Source organism: Gymnoscopelus microlampas, assembly GCF_963454915.1.
Source record: "Gymnoscopelus microlampas genome assembly, chromosome: 8".
NCBI classification, from domain to species: Eukaryota; Metazoa; Chordata; class Actinopteri; order Myctophiformes; family Myctophidae; genus Gymnoscopelus; species Gymnoscopelus microlampas.
Genome location: NC_139945.1, coordinates 10,166,262 through 10,190,302, shown reverse-complemented (window position 1 = coordinate 10,190,302; position 24,041 = coordinate 10,166,262). Strand labels below are relative to the sequence as shown.

The 24,041-nt window shown below is 44.5% G+C and overlaps 1 protein-coding gene across 2 annotated transcripts in view; it reads right to left on the bottom strand.

Annotated features, from left to right (window-relative positions):
* The window catches only part of cdon (cell adhesion associated, oncogene regulated), a 53,507-nt gene extending 35,662 nt beyond the window's left edge, over positions 1-17,845 (bottom strand). For both annotated transcript variants that reach the window (XM_084065090.1, XM_084065091.1), the window contains exon 1: positions 17,342-17,845. The gene's annotated coding sequence lies outside the window, so the exon portion shown is untranslated. The remainder of the gene's footprint in view (positions 1-17,341) is intronic.
* Between the last annotated feature and the right edge of the window lie 6,196 nt (positions 17,846-24,041).

The window sequence follows — 24,041 nt, the reverse complement described above, 5'->3', positions numbered from 1 at the left end:
CTGTGCACGTCCCTGAGTGACGGGGCCGTTCCCCTGCTTGCCACCACCAACATTCACGACTGAGCTTAAAAAGCTCCATTCATACTTCGAGCGAACAAGTTTGTTCCTCGAGGGAAAAAAACGTTTTCCCAACTGGAAAAAGAAAGAAGTGTTGACGCAACACTTTTTCTTAATAGTTGAAACAAAAAACAGCAGTTTCGTCGCACAATACTTTCTCTCGCCCCAAACATAAATTAGGCTTAAGCCAGCCAACTCCTCTTCTCTCCTTCTCTCCCTCCCTGCTCCTCTCCCCTCTTATCTCGTCTCCTCTCCATTCTTGTGGGGTTTTTTTTATGTTCCAAAATTATTATTTTTTGTTGTTGAAAATAGCTTATCTACAAGCTCACAACACGTTGCATCAACTAGCCGTAGCCTAATCGCTTCTTTTGGGCTTGATTTCATTGGACGTGGTTGCTTATTTCTATCGCAAAATCTGGCAACACTGCACCCCATCCTCTCCTCTCCTGTCTCTCCTGTCTCTCCCCCCCCCCACCCCGGCTCTCCTTCACAATCTTCTGTTACTCTCTGTTTTTGCACTTAACGCGGGGGGGGGCGAACGATACGCAGCCGTTTCTCAGGGCGCGGGGGGGAACAGCCGCCATAAAAGCTCGGAAACATCCTGCTCTCGAAAGCCGATACGCAGACGAAGACGCGGAGGACAGTTCATGAAAATAACTGGAGTGAGTCGCCGTGGCAGCGAGTTCAAGTGGAAAAGTCCCCCGTTCTTTTTTTCTTTCTTTTTTTCTCTCTCTCTCGGTTTGGTTGTGCGTTTGACCCGAGAAGAATGTTTGTCAAACATTTGACTGACACCTAGACGGCGCGTGTGAAAAGACGGGGGGAAAAATGGAGTGAGCAGTCTCCTTCTTAGTGTCTTACTAGTGTCACTCATTCAGTACCTCGTTCCATCCCCCCCCTCTCTCTCTCTCTCTCTCTCTCTCTCTCTCTCTCTCTCTCTCTGATGTCAAACAGCACTCCTCTCCTCTAGATGGATTGCTAGGATGACAAGTATCGCCCAGATTTTTCCCGGCTCAATGTCCCGCAAGTAACACAAAACTACCACACACAGGTCCTAGCATCATCCGCTCACTTACGGGACAAGAGGTGACCCCCCCTGTCAGGATAAACACTCTGACAGCCTGTCCCCGGGGTATTGGCGGAGGTGTGTGTGTGTGTGTGTGTGTGTGTGTGTGTGTGTGTGTGTGTGTGTGTGTGTGTGTGTGTGTGTGTGACAGCACCTCTTCACGTACACACACGCACGCACGCATGCAGAGGTGCGTGGAGAGGTATTACCACCTGCACTTTGGAACTGCTTTCTTTTCGGCCTTATTTTCACCACCACCACCCCCTCCTGCCCCCCCCCACCCCGACCTCAATGCAGGGCGAGGGGGAGGAGCCATATATACCGTGTCATATTGGGCAAACAAGGACAAAAGGCAACACGGCGCGGCATCAAAGGATGGCGGGTCGATGGGGCGAGGGAGAGGGGGGGGGGGGGGGTGGGGGGGCTAGAGGAAGAGCAGAACATGTCCCAACTGGTACCTCTGACAAACTGACTCACTGGCCAAGGGAAAAGACCCCCCCCACACACACACACACACACACACACACGTCTTTCTTTACACAGGGCCATTCCAGGCTTTCATTTTTTTTGGAGGCCCTCAGTAGAATCTGGGAGACAAAAGAGGGAGCGAGAGCTGTTCCGTATTAAAATGTGATTCATTATGATTAAACACTTGGCATTCACTCATTTTAGCAAATGATAGGGGGTGGAAGTTAACTGTTTTCTTTTTATTTTATTTTTGGAACTTTCATAAAGGTTATACACATACAGCCTACTGGATGTGTACAGTATGTTTTCACACTTGTCTCCATGGTGACAAGATAAACATATCATTGCTGTCGGGCAGAGACCTTATCTCCATTTCCATCAACTTTATATGTTTAGTTTTTTTTTGTTGGTAAATTAATGCACTGATATAACTAGTCGTCCACTGATATAACTAGTAGTCCACTGATATAGCTAGTAGTACATTGATGTAACTAGTTGGCTTGTGGCGGTTTCCGGTCAAACCGGTCTGGTCCGGTGTACGGACTGGAACCGGTTTAATTTTATTTAAACCAACAGAACCAATAAACGCTATTATAGGAAAATAGACCAACTACTGTGCCGACGATATTGTGTTTACTTAGCGCTAAATCCATCTTGTACTGCATTAGTGATGAGCAATATAACAACGTGATTAACATTGTTTGTATACAAACCTAGTTGTGCAGTGGGCTTAATTGCTATAATCAACATCATAGCTCCACAGAGCAGCTGTGGAGTCATTCTGAATCAAGTAGAAACAACTCGTTTGTAGTGTAACACGTACAGCAGCTGGTAGCTAAGATAGTCCTACAAACGTGAAAAAACGTAAAACTATGCAAAAATAATTATCAAATAATTACTCTGAGGTAACAAGGAGATCAGATTTCACTGACACAGCATGTTGGTCAAACTCTGCTTACTCTGAATTCACATTAGTAGTGGTGAGTTGGTTTTCTGCTAAATTAGTGCGAACAAAACGACTGAAACCCCTACTACTACTGTGTACACTCGTGATTGGCTACTGTTTTGTCTTGCAGCACAACAGCAAAGGAAAAGTTGAACTTTTCTGAAATGTGCCGCACAGCTTTTTTCTGGCTCAGTGGGGGTAACGGGCGGTCACTCCTGACACATGGAGAACCTGTGAATTCAGCGTCAAGAGGGTAGTCACAATGTGCAACTGAATGCTACACGATAAGGCAGCGGTTCTCAAACTTTTTCATGTCAAGGAACCCCTAATTGACACTTATTACCCCGCGGGCCCCCATTTGAAAAGATAAGCCAGGCACCCCAATAAGAGAAGGTTTTTACGGCTCTCTAGGAGTGATTCTCAACCATTTTAATTTCAAGGACCCCCAGTTTGACATGCATTAGGCTACGGACCCCCATTTAATGGCATTTATACCTCTGGGACCCCAATTCACATTGCAAAACCAATGTTAATTTAACTCCGAGAGTGTACAAATGGAACCAAATGGACCCTAACGGGTCCATTTGGTTCCATTTGTACACTCTCAGAGTTACAGACCCATAAGGGTCCATTTGGTTCCTGTCCATCATCTAGCTGGGGACCCCCTGGAACCCCCTCAAGTACCCCTGGGGGTCCCCGGACCCCACTTTGAGAACCAATGCGATAAGGCACACGATTGTCACGTGACAAAGCCAGCACAACACAACTGAAAGCTCCACCTCTTCACTTACAGAAGGAAAGTGAACGGTACGGGACCGTTTCTGTCACGCTGAGTAATGTAATCCCCTTTAGTAGTTGTGGGTGGATTTGTCACTATTTGTCTCCTGCATTTAACCCGTCCTAACTATTAGGAAGTGCCATTGATTGATTTAATTGATAGAGAGCGCAGGGAGCAGTTTGTCTCAGGGACACTTCAACACAGACTGGGCCGAAGGCAAACCAGTGACGAACCAGACAGCCCTCTCTACCCACTCAGCTACGGCCGTCATTCTGCCTTAACCCATTAAGACCTGAGGCCGCGTCTAAAAAAAACTTCTAAATCCTAAAAAAAAAAATCGGAAAAAAATATTTAAAAAATATTTTCAAGTTTTTTCAAAAATAGCAGATCTACAAGCTCATAGCGCGGCACTCGGTGCCGCGCTATGAGCTTGTATATCTGCTATTTTTGAATAGCCAAAGAAATCTAAAGTGACATAGATGCGTCCCCGGTCTTAATGGGTTAACCCATTAAAACCAGTAAAACATCTGTGTAATGTTTTCCAAGGATTTTAGAACAGCAGTTCTCAAAAATTCAAGCTCACGGTGCGTCACTTTGTGCCACGCTGCAAACTTGTACATCTGCTATTTGTAAACATTTGAAAAATCTTGAAAATGTTGAATAATTTTGAATTACTTAACACAAATCTTCTCTTCTGGGGGTCCCTGGCACAAAACATTTTCAGACGGGGGCTCTGTGGCCAAATACATATCATTTTGGGAGTCCTTGGACCGCAAAAGTTTGATAACTGTTGATTTAGAAGGCATTCGTAGAATGGGCCTCAGGTCTTCTTAATGGGTTAAACAAACTGCACGCGACGTAACGCAAAGTGACTTCCTCCATTCATCAGGAATCTGTTTCAGAGTCTCAGTCAGCAACCGTACAGTAAATCCAAGATTTACCTGCAACAAAACAGAGCAGCGGGATTCAAACGCAAAACAATAACTTTTCTCGCATAGGGAATAAATGAGATGACGACAGCTCCGTCCGTGCACAACGGGCCGGCAGTCAGAGGCGCGTCTTTGTAACTCGCACCAGTTGCCGTGTTGAAATCCTTTCGAGGAAGTCAAATACGAACCAGGCGTCACCGATAAATAGGAAGCGAGCAGGCGAGAGAGAGAGAGAGAGAGATAGGGAGAGAGCGAGCAAGTCTTTTCTGGCATGATGGTCTAATCTGACCTGTGTGTGTGTGTGTGTGCACTGAAGCTGACTCACATGCTATATACACCCCCCCCCCAAAAAAAAAAACCTGTCGGCACTCGCCTCACACACTGCTGACAGAGGATCTGCAGTGCACACATTCCATCGTCCACAGAGCGAGTCAGAGAGAGAGAGAGAGAGAGGGAGATGGAGAGAGAGAGAGGGCGATGGAGAGAGAGAGGCATAGAAAGAGAGGGAGACACAGAAGGGGGGTAACGGAAGAAGACAAGAGAGAGACATGCAGAGATGACAATAGGACACTAAAACAGAGCAAAAGGAAGAGCATAATCGCAGACAATTAGCTATCTCCTATTTTCGTTGTAAGACACCATCGTACACCAGAATATAAATCAGGCTTAAGTGAAGGTATTATGTACACAGTATTATCGTTGTTGTCGGGTAGAAACCTCTCATCTCCATATTTTTACTTTTGTGTTTTTTTCGCAAATGAACGCCCTACTTGATCATACTACAGCGTCACACACAAGCATCGCGCCGTGTTTCGAGCTTGCAGATCTGCTACTTTTGCTGGGATGTGATTATTTATTTATGTACTCTCATTTCCATCTGTCCATACTCCCGTTTTAGCAGTGGTGGAAAGTAATTAAGTACATTTACTTAAGTACTGTACTTAGTACAATTTTGAGCAATTTTTTACTTTACTGGAGTATTTCCAATTTGCAGCACTTTTACTTCTACTCCACGACATCTCAGAGGCAAATATTGTACTTTTACTCCACTACAATTATTTGACAACTTTAGTGACTAGTTACTTTGTAGATTTTGATTATTATTACAAAACGTACATTAACCACTTCAGCCCTATATACATTTTGGCCATTTAAAAAGTAGCTGATCTACAAGCTCACAATGTGAGCTTGTAGATCTGCTATTTTCAAAAGACGTTAATACATTTGAAAACTTGTGAAATGGGACATTCTGCATAATGAGCGCTTTCTACTTTTGGTACTTTAAGTACATTTTTATACCAACACTTTTGTACTTTTAATTCCAGACTTTTACTTGTAACAGAGTATTTCTACATTGCAGTATTGGTCCTTTTACTTAAGTAAAAAATGTGAATACTTTTTCCATCACTGGTACCTACTGTACGGGGGCCTGTTATATTGGTTCCCATTGGTCTCTGGGTGAGCCCAGCGAAACGATGCCGCCTGGGGCCACGGAGACCAGACTAATGACTGGAAACACTGGGGCCTCCGGTCTGGATTCCTTCTCTCTGATTAAAGACATTATTAAAAGTGAGAGAGAGAGAGAGAGAGAGAGAGAGAGAGAGAGAGAGAGAGAGAGAGAGAGAGAGAGAGAGAGAGAGAGAGAGAGAGAGAGAAAGAGAGAGAAAGAGAGAGAAAGTGAGAGACAGAGAGAGAGAGAGAGAGACAGACAGACAGACAGACAGACAGACAGACAGACAGACAGAGAGAGAGAGAGACAGACAGAAAGACAGACAGAGAAATACAAAGAAATACAAAGACGAAGACAAAGAGAGAGAGAGGGGGGGAGACGTGGTTTGGAATACACTAAAGGAATTAAAGGGGGCCATGGCAGAGGAATCCTCTTGTTTTAATGAGAACCCAGCAGAAAGTCAAACTCACGGGGGTTCAGGGCTCGTCCATTCCCAACATGGAGGGGGGGAGAGAGAGAGAGAGAGAGAGAGAGAGAGAGAACTATGAAGACCTGGTGTCTCAGGCTTCAAATGAGGCTCAGAGCGTCCTTTAGGTTCTCCTTCATCTTATAGAGCCTGACTCATATAGTTGCTGTCGGGAAAGAAACCTCTATCTCCATATTTTAACTATTTGTGTTTTTTTTTCATAAATTAACACCCCACTTGATCACATACTACAGCGTCACACAAAAGCATCAAAAGTAACAGATCTGCAAGCTCGAAACGCGGCGCGAAGCGACGCGTTTCGAGCTTGTAGATCTGCTACTTTTGATGCTTTTGAATAAGAATCCTGAAAAGTTTTGAACATAATAAGGTTTCCGCCCCAACAGAGACGATATATTGGTTTGGCCGATCAATATACGATAAGCCAATGGTAGACATCTTCTGATAAGGCACTTATGCTGCCCTTTGTGTCCCAATTTGTATCCACTTTAACTCTTCGAAAGTTTAAGAAAAAAATAGATCTGCAAGCCCCACAACATGTCGGCCGGGGGCTCCATGAGGAGCGGCGTCGTGGCCCTGACAACACTCCCATGGTATGGGAACCACACACCCCCACACATGGGGTGGTGGTGGGGGGGGGGGGGGGGGACGACCAGACGGTCCACATCCCACAATGCCACTGTTTACCAAGGACACACACACACACACACACACACACACACACACTCATCACCACCACTGCCACCTCCTCCCTCCCTATAGCCGCCCCCCCCCCCCCCCCCAACGCACACACAAGTGCCAGGACCCAAGACCTGGGAGACTAATTCTTGCCCTGGGGGCTTATTGGCCGAGAACACCAATAGAGAACTAAGACCATGGGAGGGGAGGGAGGGGAGAGAGAGAGAGAGAGAGAGAGAGACTCAATGGCGGTACAGTACATAGGTCCCCCACCTTAATTGGAGATTGTTTTGTGACTACTTTGTTTTTCTCCTGGGAATTTGTGCATTCGGGGCGTGGGGTGTGTGGAGGGGGTGGGGTAAGGGGGGGGGGGGCGGTGGCTGGGAAGGGTTAGATAGTTACGCTGGTTTCTTGAATTTCTTCCCAAGGTTCCCTTGAACAAGCGGAGCGGATTAACCACAGGGGCCCAAACTCAATAGCCCGCCGTCTCTCTCTGGCTCCTGGAAACGGATCCCTGGATATCGCCAGCACACAGGGCCACCTCCAGACCCTCGGCTGGTAACGAGGAGCCCCTAACAAGCCCTCTCCCATTGTAGGAGCCCTCTCTGGGCCCTTACGGCTGATTTCACCGGCCATTCAGCCCACAGGGGGAACGAACCTCGTGTATAGGAGGTAAACGCATGAGAGCAACCCACAGTTGATCTCCGATGAGATCTCCAACACGTGCCAAGTATAAGGCTGGGCCATATGGACAGAATCAAATATCACTATATTTTTTACCAAAAACATTGATATCGATATTGTGACCATTGTATTGTGATGAAATATAATTATTATTATTCATTGTTAAATAGCTCACAAAGCGTTGCATTCCGCTATTTTTTAAGATTTCTAAACATTTTGAAAGTATTAAAATAGGGCTTATATAAAGTGATTAAAACTGGGAAAAGACAGCACTTATGCCATATCATTATGATATCCAAAATCCCCAGTGCCTAGTCTCATATCACGATATCGATATAATATCTATATTTCCCAACCGTACTCCAACATGAGCCACAGGTGAGGGAGAGTCTGATTTTGAACTGAACAATACATTTAAATTACAGTATTATATCATATCGGCCATATCTCAGTCTTTTTTGAGGTGAACTACTCCTTCAAGTGGTTAAACGCACTACTTAAAACATTCCGTTGCTGTCCGGCAGAAAGCAGCTAACTCCATTTTGACATTTTTGTATTTTTTCCCATAAATTAGGGCCATTGAACACCCTTTACGTCTGTGTGTTGGTACAAAAAAATATTGAACCAATGAAAAGCATTAAAAAGCGCTTCCGACATTGGATCCTCAAACTTTCTGCTAAACCAGCTAACTCCACCAAAGGGGGGTGGAGTTAGCTGGTTTTGCTGACTTCAGGCTCCACCCCCTTTTGACCTCCAACCTCATTGTGAGCTTGGAGGTCCATTCAGCTGTTCTTATCAATGATGAACAAAACCTCCTAACTCCACTTTTTTTTCATTTCCTGAAAAATGAACATTTTGTTGGTTCCTGCCGGACAGCAGAGATATAGAAAACGTGCCACCGTATTAGGAACAATCTGATACCACAATCGCAGCGTTTAAACCGAAATACGGTGGATATGATTTTCTTACGGCCGCAGCCTCCCAGAGATGGCGACGGCGCGTCCATGACAGCTGGCACAGGAAACCTGGCCACTCGCATTCCTTCACTTTCAGCCCTGATTAAGAGAAATGACAGGGAGTAGGATGGGCGTGGACACAGGGGGGAAAATATAGTGTTTGCCAAGGGTCTTGAGAATGTTCACTTTTAATGGAAAACCCTGTGCTCCACTCAGGGCGCTTTTAACACTTGAGAGTGTACAAAATCTAACCAAATGGACCCGTAAAGGGTCCATTTGGTTACATCTTGTACACTCTAAATGGCGTTCTACTAAATAGATGAAGTGGCCTTCTTGAGAATGTTCACGTTTAATGGAAAAGCTGTGCCTCATTCTGTACGCTATTGTATTTTTTTCTTCTGCGCACCGCCGTTTCGGCTTTGCGTGCTGTGGGCACATCGTGATCCAATACAGCCCCCAACACCCCCCCCACCACCCTGCTCCTCCATGCACCCTGTCCTCCCTAGCCGCCCCCCCATGCCCCCGCCCTCCCTCCCTCCCTCCCTCCCCATGCTCTCCTGGATTCCATCACTCCCGTCGTCTCTACGGCAACAAGCGTCGGAGACGTGGACAACAGACCCTGCTCAGTCTCCGGGCGGATAGTTCCCTGGCCGCCGACCAAAAGCACTTTCAGCCTAAAACATATATTAAACCGACGTAATTCCAAACATCTACGAATGAAAACAAAATGACAGCCATATTCCAAACAGACACTAACAAGAAACCAAGGCTTTAAAAAGAGGAAAAGAAAGGAAAAAAAAACACACACACACAACAAATAATTGTGGTGAATATTCGAAGCTAGGAAGAGAAAAAAATAATAAGTTGGATTGCATTTGTGTGTGTGTGTGTGTGTGTGTGTGTGTGTGTGTGTGTGTGTGTGTGTGTGTGTGTGTGTGTGTGTGTGTGTGTGTGTGTGTGTGTGTGTGTGTGTGTCTTACTTGGGAAAAAAAGCGACACAGCATTTTTCATTTCTCAAAGTGATATATGACGTGTGCTGCAGATACAACAGAGAGCAGTGGCTGTTTACTGGCAACGGAGAGCAGTTGAGAGAGAGACACTATAGGCCAGTTCCTGCTCCCATCGGCAACACAGCCGACGGAAGCAAAACAAACACGTGTAAACAGTTAAAACGGAATCTGTCTTCTCCACCACTTCTGCTAAATCTCTTTTTCCAAAACCCCAAACAAACAAACCCGCCCAGCCCCACTCCCCGTAGCGTACCGTACATGTCTAGAGGAACATGAGCGTAAATATGTCGCTCCAAACATGGCCCTGTAAACGCTTTATTTAGGTTGTCTAAATGTTTATCCGTCTCGCCTCGTAACACTCCACGCTTGTTGTGTGGCAGCCGAGCGGACGCAAAACAAACTGGGGCGGTGAGGTTTCAACACGATCGCAAGTCTGTAGGCTTCCACTTTTGGATCTTGGTCAAATCATTAAAACCCCTCTATGTGTTTTGGGATCCGGGCCGTCTCGATAACACAGCGTTTAGGGAGGTGAGCGCCGCTGCACGCAGCGTTTGACAGATGACGTATGGCCCCCCCGACGCCGCCAAGACCAACACGACGGGCCTTGTGACAACAGCAAATCACGGCAATAATAAAAGAAACCGCCTGCTAGTGTGCGCCACGCCGTGGCGTACGCCAGCAGGCTTGGGGGGGGTGCGTGGTGTGTGTCTGCTCTGCTACTGTGGGGCTTTGCAGCAGCAACACCAGTGCATACTATATTTATCTCAGGTCACTTATCTCACACTGGCATCAGGGATATCGTTTTCACAGTCTTACCACAAGACAACCCTACGGCCTACGCTACCACAAACATCATACCACACAATCTTTCAGAAGTAGAAAAGATTCTGCGTCCAATTCGTGGAACAATGCAGGACGGCTCAACCGCACCTTTTCTTCCCTCAAATTCTTGCTCACTTTGAATATATTCTTACAAATAAGGGGTTCCATAGCTCCCAGAGGGGGCCACGTCTTCCAGCAGGGAAGGCCCAAAATGGCACCCACAACCACAGGCCCAGAGGCAGCAGAAGTACCCGCAGTGCCTCACACCACGGCTCTGATCTGGGAGAAAAACAGCCCTTCAAACAAGCAGCCTGTTTGTCAGCCCCGGAGGGGAGTGCCAGCCGCTGCTTTTGCCTTAATATAGTCTTGCTGAATCCTCTCGCCGGCACTTTGCAACAGCGCACACATTCTGGTTCGGCAAAAACCCATGTCACATATGTGACTTATTGGTTCAGCATTTGAAATAGAAAGCTGCGGTTGTACTCCCCGTTTTCCGGGCTCCCATGGGCCACAGCGAGGCACCTAACGGATTAGGCGAGGCATATTTAGTAGGGTCAATTTCAGGAAGAGAGAGAGAAATTAATCTTGCAAACAGGAAGACGCTGAGGATGCAAAAAAGAAGAAAAAAATTCCCCCTTGTACGTTCTGGAACACTCCTCTTTCCGTGGGAGCTGTCAGCGAGAATGCGGTTCAGGAGTTCACTCACAAACTTTCCCTTAAGGATAAAGATTAATTTGCTGTTGAACTAAGAAACTACAGGAAGACATGGGCTGGGGGAGCCTGGGCTCCCATCATGCATTGCTTGACAACAACAAGATAAATTGTTGGTTTTAGTGGGAGGTAACTATTGTGTATTGAAGCCATGTTGAATGAATCACGGTATAGGACCTTTGATTTTCTTCTCTGTGTTCAACTGCATGTAGCTAATATACATATGACTAAAATACACAGCACAGAATTTCACCCACAAAACAACAGCACTGCAAGACAGCTAGCGTTTCCTCCAATAGGCACAAACAAGCAGCGAGCAACATTATAGTCGAGCCCTGAAGAAAAACAATTTTAACATATTTCATCATGCCATATAGCTCTTTACATCACTCTTAGTACAACTCTTGCCAGCAGGACACAGCCTACCGAGGATCGATTTGTCTGTTAACCACCCAAATACAATGCTTTGTGAGCGCCTATTTGTGCAGAAAGTTCGCCCCCAGGCCAGAACAGGGATGCTAGGTTTCCAGTGGTTAAAACTGTTACATCACATTCACCTTATCACACTTCAAAAACACAGCAATACATCTGGTGGAAGCCATAGTACCTTTACAGCTAAGAAAACAAAGTGTGAGCCAGGCTTCTGGCTCCGCTAACTGCAGTCCTATTTAGAGTGGGAACATGGCCCACATCGCTCCGCTCGCCGCATTCAGTGGCTGGCTGGAACATCTGTTTCTGCTGCGCCAAAATCTATTTGTTTGTCTTAACAATTACGCTCCCCGATGTTTCTCATTTCATTTCTTAATCTCTCTCGAAAGTCATTATCCCCTTTCAGGTCCTCCGAGGTTATGAATTCACAGAAACTGGATACAAGCATCTGTTGAAAGCTCGTGTATACACACTCTGCGTTACAGTTTGGTCCCCGTTGACATTTGAGAGAACGTGCATCAGAGTGAGGCACCCTGTCCATCTGTAACCTACAGTAAAGGAACGCGCTTGTGGAACACTTCACAGTCGGTGCCGGGCTGTTTACACGATCTGTCGGACTCTGGACATGTTAGAAACACCTTGAGAAGGCTCCCGCCGAGAGACGTATATGTGTTCTGTAGTCAAAATAATGACGGTGTGTGAGCGAGAAGCAGATAAGAAGTGCTACCCATGACAGCTCCGCATAAACAGAGGTGACATCCGAGGCTACCGTGTACATCTGGACAGTTCAACACAGCCACCATGTCCAGTTCACCTGATTTAACTTCACGCTGCGTTATGGCTGCAACTATTGATTCTTTTCTTAGCAATTATTCTATCGATTCCTTTTTCGATTAATCAAGTAATTGCTAAGCATTTTTGTTTAAATGTTTATATATCAAATGAATCAGCCAGTTCAACCACTTCAAGCCCTATTTTATACTGTATCATACAATGGTCCCCTGTAAAAAATGTACTTCATTAATATTTATTAAATCGATTAGTTTGATTGACTTCTGCACTCCTATGCTGCTTTCTGCCACAATGCATTTGCGGAGGGAAATGAAGTTCTTTCTTGTGCCCGGCTGCAGCAGCAGCGGGGTGCACCCGCCGAGCCAGCAGTCACAAGAACCCGATCTGAGACTCTTTTCTCTGACCACAAGTGTCCCATCTTTTCCCATCAGCCTCCTTGCCTCATGCCTGCTGGGTGATGTCAATCAGCACCCTCCTGGCTCCTTAAAACATGGGGGTCTCTTTGGCAGCCTGCCCAAACCCTCTCTCTGTCCATCTAATGGACCCCGAGTGCTGCATTCAGCCCTGACGAATGGGAGATGAACCTTGCTAAGTAGGAAGAAAAAAAAAAGTCTGACATTAAGAAATGTGGGAGGAGAAAAAAAAATAGAAATCAAAATCCATGACAGGGGGGAGGGGCTGGGGTTACGGCCCCCGTCTCTGGAATGGTGGGTTCCCGTGCTGCTGGCCCCGCAGGTTCAAATCCCTCCAGCGCCCACTCCCCTGTGCTGGTCTCTCTCTGCCTTCCTACAGACTGCTTTAATAAAAAAAATGAATTAAATAAAAATAAAATTCTAAGTGTGTGTGTGTGTGTGTGTGTGTGTGTGTGTGTGTGTGTGTGTGTGTGTGTGTGTGTGTGTGTGTGTGTGTGTGTGTGTGTGTGTGTGTGTGTGTGTGTGAGTGTATATATATATATATATATATATATAGTAGTTTGATTGCATAGCTGTAAAGCACTCCATGTTGCCTTGTGTATGACATGTGCTGGAGAAATACATTTGATTTGACTTTTTAACTCTTTAACTTTTTTTTCAATGATCCACATTTTCAAACCACAGGTTTATGAGAACAGGAGGTTAAAAGTCACCCAAAACAACAATGAACTAAATTCTGCTTTATTTCGCTAAGAAGCTGAAATGGATTATCCCATCCCAGATTTAGAAAAACACTTCAGACTCCATTCCAACTGGTCAAAATATTGTGTTGAGAGGCGAGTTTAGCTGCTCAATATTCTAATTTCTGCCCCTGTTGTAAGACCTGGTGTTTTCAGTACGCCTGCCTGGTTACACAGCAGCAGATCTCGTACACAGCGACGATAATACAGATCAGAGCCTGAACGCAAATAAACAAGAAAACCGCAATTTTATTTAACCGCTAAAACCGAAGAATGTCAACCCCTCCAGGGCCAGGCTGGGGTTTGCTGCCCTGTCTCACATCTGTATGGCAGAGGCAGGGGTGGGGGGGCAGACTCCCAAAAATACACTGAGACCACTTTGTCACCCATCTGGACACGCCCTCTCCATCTAAGAGAACCACTTCTCACAGCCCAGCCATTCAACATATCCACCATTCAGATCTCTCTTATTCCGTCCAATGACAACACAAGGGGGGGTTTTCGCTCTCACAGAGACAAGCTTTTCTGTTCAAATACTAGTTTTTTATAAGCTCTGATGAAGGCTTTATGCTGGCTGAAGCTCATCAGGACCCTGTGCCAGGAATACAACTCAGAGAGTGTACAAAAATAACCAACTGGACCTGTAGGGATCCACGAAGCATTTTATTGTGTGGTACAAAGTCATGTATCGGTCCATAATGCCTTATTAATGCCTTTTTTTTAACAAATACTCAACCATTACCTGCGAGACGTCACCTTGTGGTTAAAGTTTCTTTCTTTCAGCAATTTATACCGTTCTCCACTCTTCTTTTTTTGCATCACTACAACTGCTGTAACTAGCTGCTAATCAACCTCCATTTATCAAGGGCTTTTCTGAAAGCGACTGCCCTCCGTGTGTCTCCAGTGTGTGCAGGTTGAGGGGGGTCAGTGACTATAATACTGCGTCAGAATCATCAACAGGGCCATTATGAGAGCAGGGGCTGGTGTCATTACACATGCTTACATTCAAATTGCCCACTTAACATACTTCTACAACGGCAACATATGTTTATCATTAGCCAGTGCCCTAATCATTCAAACATTATTGTAGCACACTTAATAGCGTGGCTGTGCTTTGTTCCAGCCTCAGTGATAAGAGCCGGCCCGCTAATGACTTATTAATTTCTCTCCGAGTCAAAAGAACGTGCTTTTAAAACAAACATAGTTTGTAGCCTTGGTGGGGCTTTTGCGGGCCCGGCGTCTCGTCGAATCACATTCACCATACACAAACATTTACTGTGGGTAAACTCACACACGCTGAGAGCTTGTTGAGTGATAGCTTGAGCTAAAAATACCGCCATGCATCCATATGTTCGACTAATGCCGATGCCATCTCTGCTGGCTTAGCCTTGGCAACAAAAGCAAGCCTCTCTGATCCTGTCAGAAGCTGGCCCAATATAGGAGGGCGGTGAAAAGGATTTGAAAGCCATCGGAAGTGTCTCCTTGTCGCCCCACGGACGTGACAATGCGCCAGCCACTGTTTGAACTTGAAAGTGTTTTGTTTGGGGGCGCCCATGCGCGTCCCACCGACTGGATGTCATGCATTCGAGACGGACTCAGGACTTTGTTCTCGATAACTTTTAAGTGTTCCATTTTCTGAGTCTAACCCCTATGTAACAAAAGTCCCAGTGAAGCCCACGTTATAGGGGTGAGCGCTAGACTGAGGAAATTGGAGGGGAGAAAAAAAAAGGTGTGAGGGTCTTATCTCAGCAGGTTCATCGCTACTCTCACTTGTAGAAGTCCTCAGCCTGATAGACATTTTTGTTTCTGCTCAGACACGCAATCAGCAAGAAGCTTGGTCTTGGATATATGCTAATATGACTTTCAATGTGACTTATATTTAAGTGTGCAATCAGAATTTGTTATTTGTGGATATACACTGCAAAGTCAAGAGCGTTAACTTAATTCTGAGTCTGAAACACTTTCAGTTATTTGAACGCTTCAGACTTTACTGAAATATGGAGAATTCACTTTTACCATGATGTTCAAATTGCCAGAGTTGTCTGAGAATGGGAATATATAGATTCCGGCCTATGCAACTAATTCAAATGTCTGCTCTTGTATTACTTGACTTAGAAATGGCCAAAGCAGTCATATATATAACATATCCCCAACCAAAGGACACATTATAAAGGCTAAGTCATTAAAATACACTATACTATATCTGAAAACTCCAGACTTGATGCTGCTGGTTACATATATCTGTTCAAAGTTGGCAAATGAAACAATTCTATGACTCTGGGGTTTGTAGCACATGAGGAGTTGTAGATGAGTTTAGAAGTGAGGTCTACCACTGCTGTAAAAGACTTGAGAGAGCATTGATGCACAAGAGCCAAAGTCTTCAGTGAGGCTTGATTTCTGTCAACAGACAATAGTTACACCATCTGTATCTTCTCTCTTCCTTTTTATGTGATAGTTACTGCAGTTATAGAACCCTTACACAGTAGATTATCCATGCTAATTTAACTCAAATGGAAATACAAATGGAGCTAAATGGACCTGTAAGGGTCCCTTTGGCTCCATTTGTACACTTTCAGATTTAAATCAACACCTATCTGACTATCACTGGGGATGTTATTGAGACAATAAATGCTCTCTCTGTGGGCGACAAAGGTTCTTCAAGTATTAGTATATGAGGAGTTAAGTTTCTGAACACTGCAAGCCGTGGCATAAAGTTGGTTTCTAAAAGGAAGTCCATCAAGGTTGACTAGAGAACAAAGTCATGTTTCAGATGTCTGAAGGATTAGTTGCCCCCCAGTCCATTTTCACCTTTTATGACTCTGACACCAAAGTGTCAACCATGGGACATATTTGACATTTCTAAAAATGCTCTTTCATCTTTCATCAAGACAAAAATGCAGCCCTCAGGCAATCTGTTTTCAACACAAGCTTCAGTTCTTGCAAGGTTGTTCTAAACTCAGTATCACTGCCTTTAAATTGACCAAATAGCTGCTACATCTAGGACTTTTCCTTCATTTAGTTTGGAGAAAGAGAGTTCAGAGACTTGATTAAACCAATGTAAACTATAGCTTATAGTAGGCTATGTGGGGAACTTATAATTATTCAGAATTATCTTGGTGCATTAAACATCATATATGCTATAGTTTTATTTAAATTGCTCCAAAAACGTTGTAGGCTACTCTTCACATATGGCACATAGATGCTCAATCAACAATTATATATAGACCTATACATTATGTTCTGACACAACAAAACAATCTATTATTATCTATATGCGCATATTCCTATGTTTCCCAAGCAGTGGGTCGGGACCCATGTTTGGGTCGCAGGCCAATTTTTATGGCTCGCGAGTAAATATCTCCTTTTTTTGTTTCCAACATTAAAGAAATATTTTTGTATTTATTTAAAAATATTTAAAAAGTTTAAACAAAAGTCACAACTGTTCAAAAGTGAATCAAATCAAAACATCTAATAATTACCATTAATAAATAATAAGAGAAACATTTAAGAAGTAGTGAAAATAGCAAATCCACAAGCTCACAACACAACGCGTGTAGATCTGCTATTTTCACTAGTCTGGGCAAATGTCTAATTTCTCTTTTGGGTCTTGAGCTAAAAAACAATTGGGAACCACATGGTTTATATTATTTTCTATAATGAATCATGGTACAAACAGCAGCCTAATAAATACACACAAGCCCACATACTTATAGACCCCCAATTATTATAGCGCATGTATGTATTCAGATCCAGAGCTGCTGTGCTTTTACAGTGTGAGGGGAAAGAACTTGACAGAGTTTCGTATATATACGGTTGAAACCAGAAACATTTAGATGTGGAATGGCGTTATACTGAATATCATGGTCGTTTAAAGAGTGTTTTATGTTGTACCCTATATAAAGCGGACCCACACACACAGAGACCCTCTTACCTCTCTCTTCTTGCAGGAGAGTCAACGCTGCCGAAGAATCACCGGGTGGATCAGGAGAAAAACGCATTATTATTATGATGATGACAGATCCGCACGGGGCCCTCCATTAGACACGGGCTCAAAGTGCATCAGGAGAAGAAACTTGAAGAAAAAAAAAGTCGCGGTGAAACAACAAACAAACAATCAAAACAGTAGCTGGCTGGATCTATAACGATCGGATCCAAAAAGGTGCGATCGGCACTCAGCGCTGATCGCAACGCGTAAAAAAAAAAACTTTTGGACTTGATCCCCGTCCCGTACTGTCCTTCTGTCCCGTCCCAAGACTCTCTCTCTCTGTGATCTGGTGGGTTCCTCCAACTCCTTTCACGTCCCCGATCGCCACTACGACTGTCTCGACAACACGCACATCTTTGAAGAAACCAAAGCAAAGAGGGATCGAGTTGCTGCTCAGCAAATCATGGCAGCGTCGAGTCGACGACGAGCACCCGATCGTCAAACGAGGAATGTTCCTCCTCTCTCTCTCTCTCTCTCTCTCTCTCTCTCTCTCTGGTGTAGTGTGTGTGTAGGACGGAGGGAGGAGGAGAGAGAAGAGGAGGAGGAGGGCTCTCTGGACTGAGTTAAAGCTTTACCACTACCAGACAGTGGTTCTCAAACTTTATGATTTCAAATACCCCCATAACTCTGAGTGTGTACAAAAATGGGAAAAGAAAAAAAACATTTGTAAAAGTTACTTTTACAAGTTACAAAAGTGTTAGGGTCCATTTGGAACCCCCTAGTCCAGTACCTGGCCTGTAGACCTGTTCGCAATTTGGTGTTGGGGGAATTTCTCACCTGAACTTTGTCAGTGGGTCCCTAGACATGAAAAATCATGGAGGTGCTTGTCCGCCAGAGTGGCACGAATGGCGCAAAATGGCCGCCATCGGCTATGATGAAAATCCAACTTTCTTGATTCTGAATGTATAAACAAATGTAATACCTCCATTTTTACTAATTAGGGTGTGTGGAATTCATATTTGATATTGTTATGACCTTTTTGGGTGATTTTGACCTTGAAAGGTCATGGTCAAGGTCATTTTGCTATTCCAAAGACATTGGCCATAACTTGGCCATTGTTAGGAGTAAAAACAGCTGCAACTAGAAAAAGTGCTCCTCGGAGCACAAGTCTCCGCCAGCAGACTTGTGTTGGGAATGTTGGGAATGTTCTAATTCTTATGTTCTAATTCTTACAAAACATTGTTACTGTGTCATAGTAACATGACACAAGTGTCCTATCCGTCTGTATAACTGTCCTATCCGTCCTGTCTATAAGTGTCCTATCCGTCCTGTCTGTATAAGTGTCCTATCCGTCCTGTCTGTATAAGTGTCCTATCCGTCCTGTCTGTATAAGTGTCCTATCCGTCCTGTCTATGTAAGTGTCCTATCCGTCCTGTCTGTGTAAGTGTCCTATCCGTCCTGTCTGTGTAAGTGTCCTATCCAATTGTTACAGTATCCGCCATTTCTCAGCCATTTCGTGATTATTCCTGTCTTACCTCACTTTGAAAGAGTCACAGACTCTTTCAAAGTGACACATGTATTTATAGGCTGCTATACGTCACTAGCCAATCAGATCACACTATTTCACCGTATTGTCACGTGTCACGTGAGGCTTGACCAATGTTAGCTTGTTTCACGGAAAGTGAAAACAATGTCTCCTGGCGGAGACAATAAGTCTATTGTATCGATCTGACATTTGGAATTCCTTTCTGATATTGTTTTGACCATTAAGGATCATCTTGTCATTGAAATATCAATATCAATGTCATTATTCAATAACTCGATTTGTTTCTTTAGTCACTTTTATTGTATTTCTTTCATAAGTATTTGTTTTATTTATAACAAAAGACATGAACATGAAAAATATAACAATTCTAAATATCCCCCTTTAACTTTTATTTGATTAGGGTGCTTTAATTAGAAAATAAGACGAGATAAGAAAATAAAAGTGATATACAAATAAAATCATATCTTTTTGTTACAATTTCTCTTACAGTGCACCATATATGTGTGCATGCTGGTTAGTGTGATGGGTTTTTACATGAAGGATTTTCCAGTTTTCCATGGCAGAATATGATGCACGGAACTCCAGCAGCACGGCAGCCACATCGCCGAGTGTCGCACTTGCCTGCACACTTGCATACTCGGTGGTAAGGGCTTCAGACATTTTGATGGCAGTAGAGTACCAAAGTGCTCCTCCCATCCATGTTCCACTGGCTCTAATCTTGCCTCAGGTTCCTTGGCTGTCGCAAGCAGGTGACAAGCCCTATGCACCAGAAAAGCACCATGTTTGATGTGACCTCTGATCACACTGCTTGTGGGAGGGATAGCATTAATTCCAGCGCTGGCACTGGTATAGCTTTCCCTGAGGTCATCAAACGTCTCAGCAGTTGTACTTGACCTGGCCCCTGTCCGGACACGTACCAAGTACTTCTCTGCCAACGCTGTGTCTTGTTCTGTCAAGGTGTATGCCTCTCCAAAGTTTGTTAAATATTGTACTGGGTCAGAAGCCATAGCTTCATGTTTGGTCCCCACCTTGCTCATGCAGTCTTCTCCAGTCAGGATATGCACCTTGATAACTGTCTTGGCTAGTGGTGCTCCACGATGAGAGACTGCTTGATGCAGTGGAAGCATGCGCTGCTTCTCACCAGTGCCATACTGCTGCCAGATCTCCTTCACCCCCAGTGCTCGGAAGTATGGGGTGTAGTATAGCAGTAATGCGAAGGTGTCTGTATCATTGGAGACTATGACAACTCTCTTGCTCTGTTTCACACGAACACACCACTCCAAATGCACCACCAATCTGGTCTCAGCCTCCTCAATCCAGTTCAATAGGTCTGGGATCTTTTCACCACCAGCCGCCTTTGCTGGGAGCAACTCATCTTCAGAGACAACAGAGCTGACAATGATGGTAGCATTGCCACAGGCTTGACTGGCTTGACTGCACACCACATCCCGAACTAGCAGTTCTAGATTGCACTTGTTCTGCTCAGACGCCCATAACTTGTCAAGTTGCTGAGGGATGGGTGTGTCTCTGTTCATGCCAATGATGTCGATTCCTGTTCTTGAGTCTGTGTGCCGCATGCGCTCCCCTTCCTTTAGAGACATCTCAATGTAGGAATCGAGTATGAGATGGCTGAACCCTGGCTCTTGGCTGAGGGATAATGTTGAGCTGATGATGGCGTTGATGACAGCACCTAAAGTAGGGAATCGTGCAAGTGGCATCTGCCACATTTTCAACATGAAATCTACCACAACATGAGTGGCAAGAGTAGACTTTGGACTCCATTGGCACGTTTTGACTTGTTGACATGAGCTGGAAGGTCACCATCAAACAGGGGAGATGCTGAGAGCATATCATGAGTAAGTATCTGCCGGATGTTCATACCCGCTCCTTAGCAATGTCCATACTCCTATGTGCCTCGGCCATGTCTTTGGATGAGACTAACTTCTGCTCCTTCAGAATGGTTGTTGGCGTCTTCAGCGGTTGCTCGTTGAACTGAGGTAACTTCCACTTTGGTATGGTTGAGCTCATTTTCTTGGTCTTCTCAACTAACCTCTCATGTCTGTATGAGCAGTAGACACGCTCCCCATTTTTTAGACAATTGAGCAGGCGTGGAGTGACCCCTCGGTCAACTGCTTGCTTTGTGAGCAGATTGTGCTGTGGCACAGGCACATTGACCATCATTGAGTATGGATTCTGATGCTCTAGCACAAAGTCCAGCAGCTTCGCCACATTCCGGTTGAATGCATGCTGGAGATGGCATTCTGTATCTTTCATGGTGTGGTTGTTGGTGAGAAAGTTGAGGACTTTGGTGATTGACCCAATCTCGTGGAACAAGAGCTCGAACTCTGTCACAGAATTTGCATTGTGTGTGGCTCCTACTACAAAGTGACCTCCTGGACCCGTCGACACTCGCTGAATGGTCTGCTCAACCTTCATGTCACCTCCTACAGCCCAGACCCAGCTTGGGCGATCCCGAATAACCCACTGGCCTATAGAGAAGCGCCGATAGAGCTCAGGATGTGTGAACTCTAGCAACTTGATTTGTTCAAGATACCATGAGCCATGACGCAGGTAGTTTTTGCAATCACATTCTGCAAAGATTGGCATAGAGTCCGCATGTAGATTCCAGTTTTCTTCTCTTTCGGAGACTACAGCATTCTTGATGACGGCCACCAACAAAATTCTTATTTGATTTTGTGGTATGGTCTTATTTGTATCACTTTTATTCCTACATAGTCTTGTTTGCTAATTTCAACACCCAATTAAAATAAAAGTTAAACAGAGATGTTTAGAATTGTTATTTTTCTCATGTACATGTCTTTTGCTGTAAATAAAACAAATTATTATGAAAAAGAATACAATAAAAGGGATAGTAAAGTACAAAATCGTAATTGAATTATTGAAAAATGACATTGACATTGATATTTCAATGAAAAGATGATCCATAATGGTCAAAACAATATCAGAAATTAATTCTAAATGTCAGAATTAGTTGAAATAGACCTATTGCACCTGTTTTTACTCCTAGCAATGGCCAAGTTATGGCCAATGTCTTTGGAATAGCAAAATGACCTTGACCATGACCTTTCAAGGTCAAAATCACCCAAAAAGGTCATAACAATCTCAAAAATGAATTCCACACACCCCAATTAGTCAAAATGGAGGTATTACATTTGTTTATACATTCAGAAACAAAAACGTTGGATTTTCATCATAGCCGATGGCGGCCATTTTTGATTTGGCCATTGCGCCATTCGTGCCACTCTGGCGAACAAGCACCTCCGGGATTTTTCATGTCTAGGGACCCACTGACAAAGTTCAGGTGAGAAATTCCCCCAACACCAAATTGCGAACAGGTCTACAGGCCAGGTACAGGACTACCCCTCAATTTGAGAACCACTGAGCTCTAGCAAAAAAAGAAGGAAAAAAAACTTCTTCCATGCCTTTCAAAACCATAGGCCTACTACACACCTCACCTAAGACCTCCTCACCTATTATAGGCTATGAGTGAAAAACATTCTGTAGCCATTTTGTGTAAAACAATGCAAGTGGATTCAATATGGCATAGTTAACTAAACTACTGTATTTCTTGTGAACATTCAAGGTTTAGTTTGAGAGTGCCTTGTTAAAACACGCTCAGCCAGGTTGTGCCAGGTTGCTTTTTATATTAATGTGTGTGTGTGTGTGTGTGTGTGTGTGTGTGTGTGTGTGTGTGTGTGTGTGTGTGTGTGTGTGTGTGTGTGTGTGTGTGTGTGTAAAATGGCACAATACAATATTTTCTTCCATACCTACTTAATAAAGAAATCAATTATTTGGCACAAAGTAGGCATATAACAACAACACATTATTCTATTTATGAATTATTAATTATAAGAGAATAGTTTCTGAGGCTTTTTAATGATAAGGTAAGACCATATAATGGAATTTTACTTCCAAGTTGAGTGAAGATTATTTCATTGTCTATTGTAGTTTTGTCTGATGTCAAAGGAATGTTGTTGTTGGACATTTAATAGATTACAATAAACCCCTACCATGTCGTTTTGGATGGAGGAGTGTTGCATTATGATTACCATCAGTAAGCCTTAATTTTTCATTTAGAAGCTGTTGGTTGATTAGGACCATAGTTCCTTAGTTTAATCTGTGAAACTGACCTCCCAGTCGTGAAGGTGCTTTATACAGCCAGTGTGGAAAAAACACTGCCCGTTGTAGATTCAAACTGCCTCTCACTGTGCCCCCATTCAATTGAATTAAAGTTTTGTGGCACGGAGATGTTTGAACAGCTAATAGCCATGGGTCACTCTTGGCAGCGGAAGATGTCGGGTTGGATGGGACCAATGTTGTTTGGCTCTGGTCACTTCCTCATCATCAGCACATAGGTGAGACGCCCTTCACCAGGAATGAGAGGAGAGAGACCGCTGGCCAAGTGAGGCCTCGGTGTGTGTGTGTGTGTGTGTGTGTGTGTGTGTGTGTGTGTGTGTGTGTGCGTGCGTGCGTGCGTGCGTGCGTGCGTGCGTGCGTGCGTGCGTGCGTGCGTGCGTGCGTGCGTGCGTGCGTGCGTGTGCGAGCGTGTGTATGTGTGTGTGAAAACAGTCGTCTGTTGTACGTATGTGTAAACAACGCAATCATCTCTGGAAGCGCCGCAGCAGCGATGGCCAAGGCCTATGCATGCATGCGGGCCGGGGGCCCCATGTGGGGGCCCCACCACCCTGCCTCAGACAGCAGGTGCAGCTCACCATCTGACAGCTGACTCCTGTGGAAGGTGAGATCCATTCCTCCTGGACTCATGGTCAAAAAGAGGGCCCCCCCTCGAGCCCTCGGGCAAGCCTGTATGGGTCAGAACCCGGCAACCTGTGGCCCTCTGACAGAGAGGGGAAACAGCAGGTTCTCCTGACGGTGCTGTTTGCACTCACAGAGGGATTGGAACCGCTGTCCACGTTGAATTAATGTAATTATTCAGCTAGTAAGAACAGAAGTCGGGTAGAAACCTAATATCTCCATATTTTAACTTTTTGAGTTTTGTCGTAAATTAAAGGCCTATTTGATCATACTACAGCGTCACACACAAGCATCAAAAGTAGAAGATCCACAAGCTTGAAACGTTTTGAGCTTGTACTGTAGATCTGCTACTTTTGCTATTTTTAAAAAGTAACAGTTTTGGAC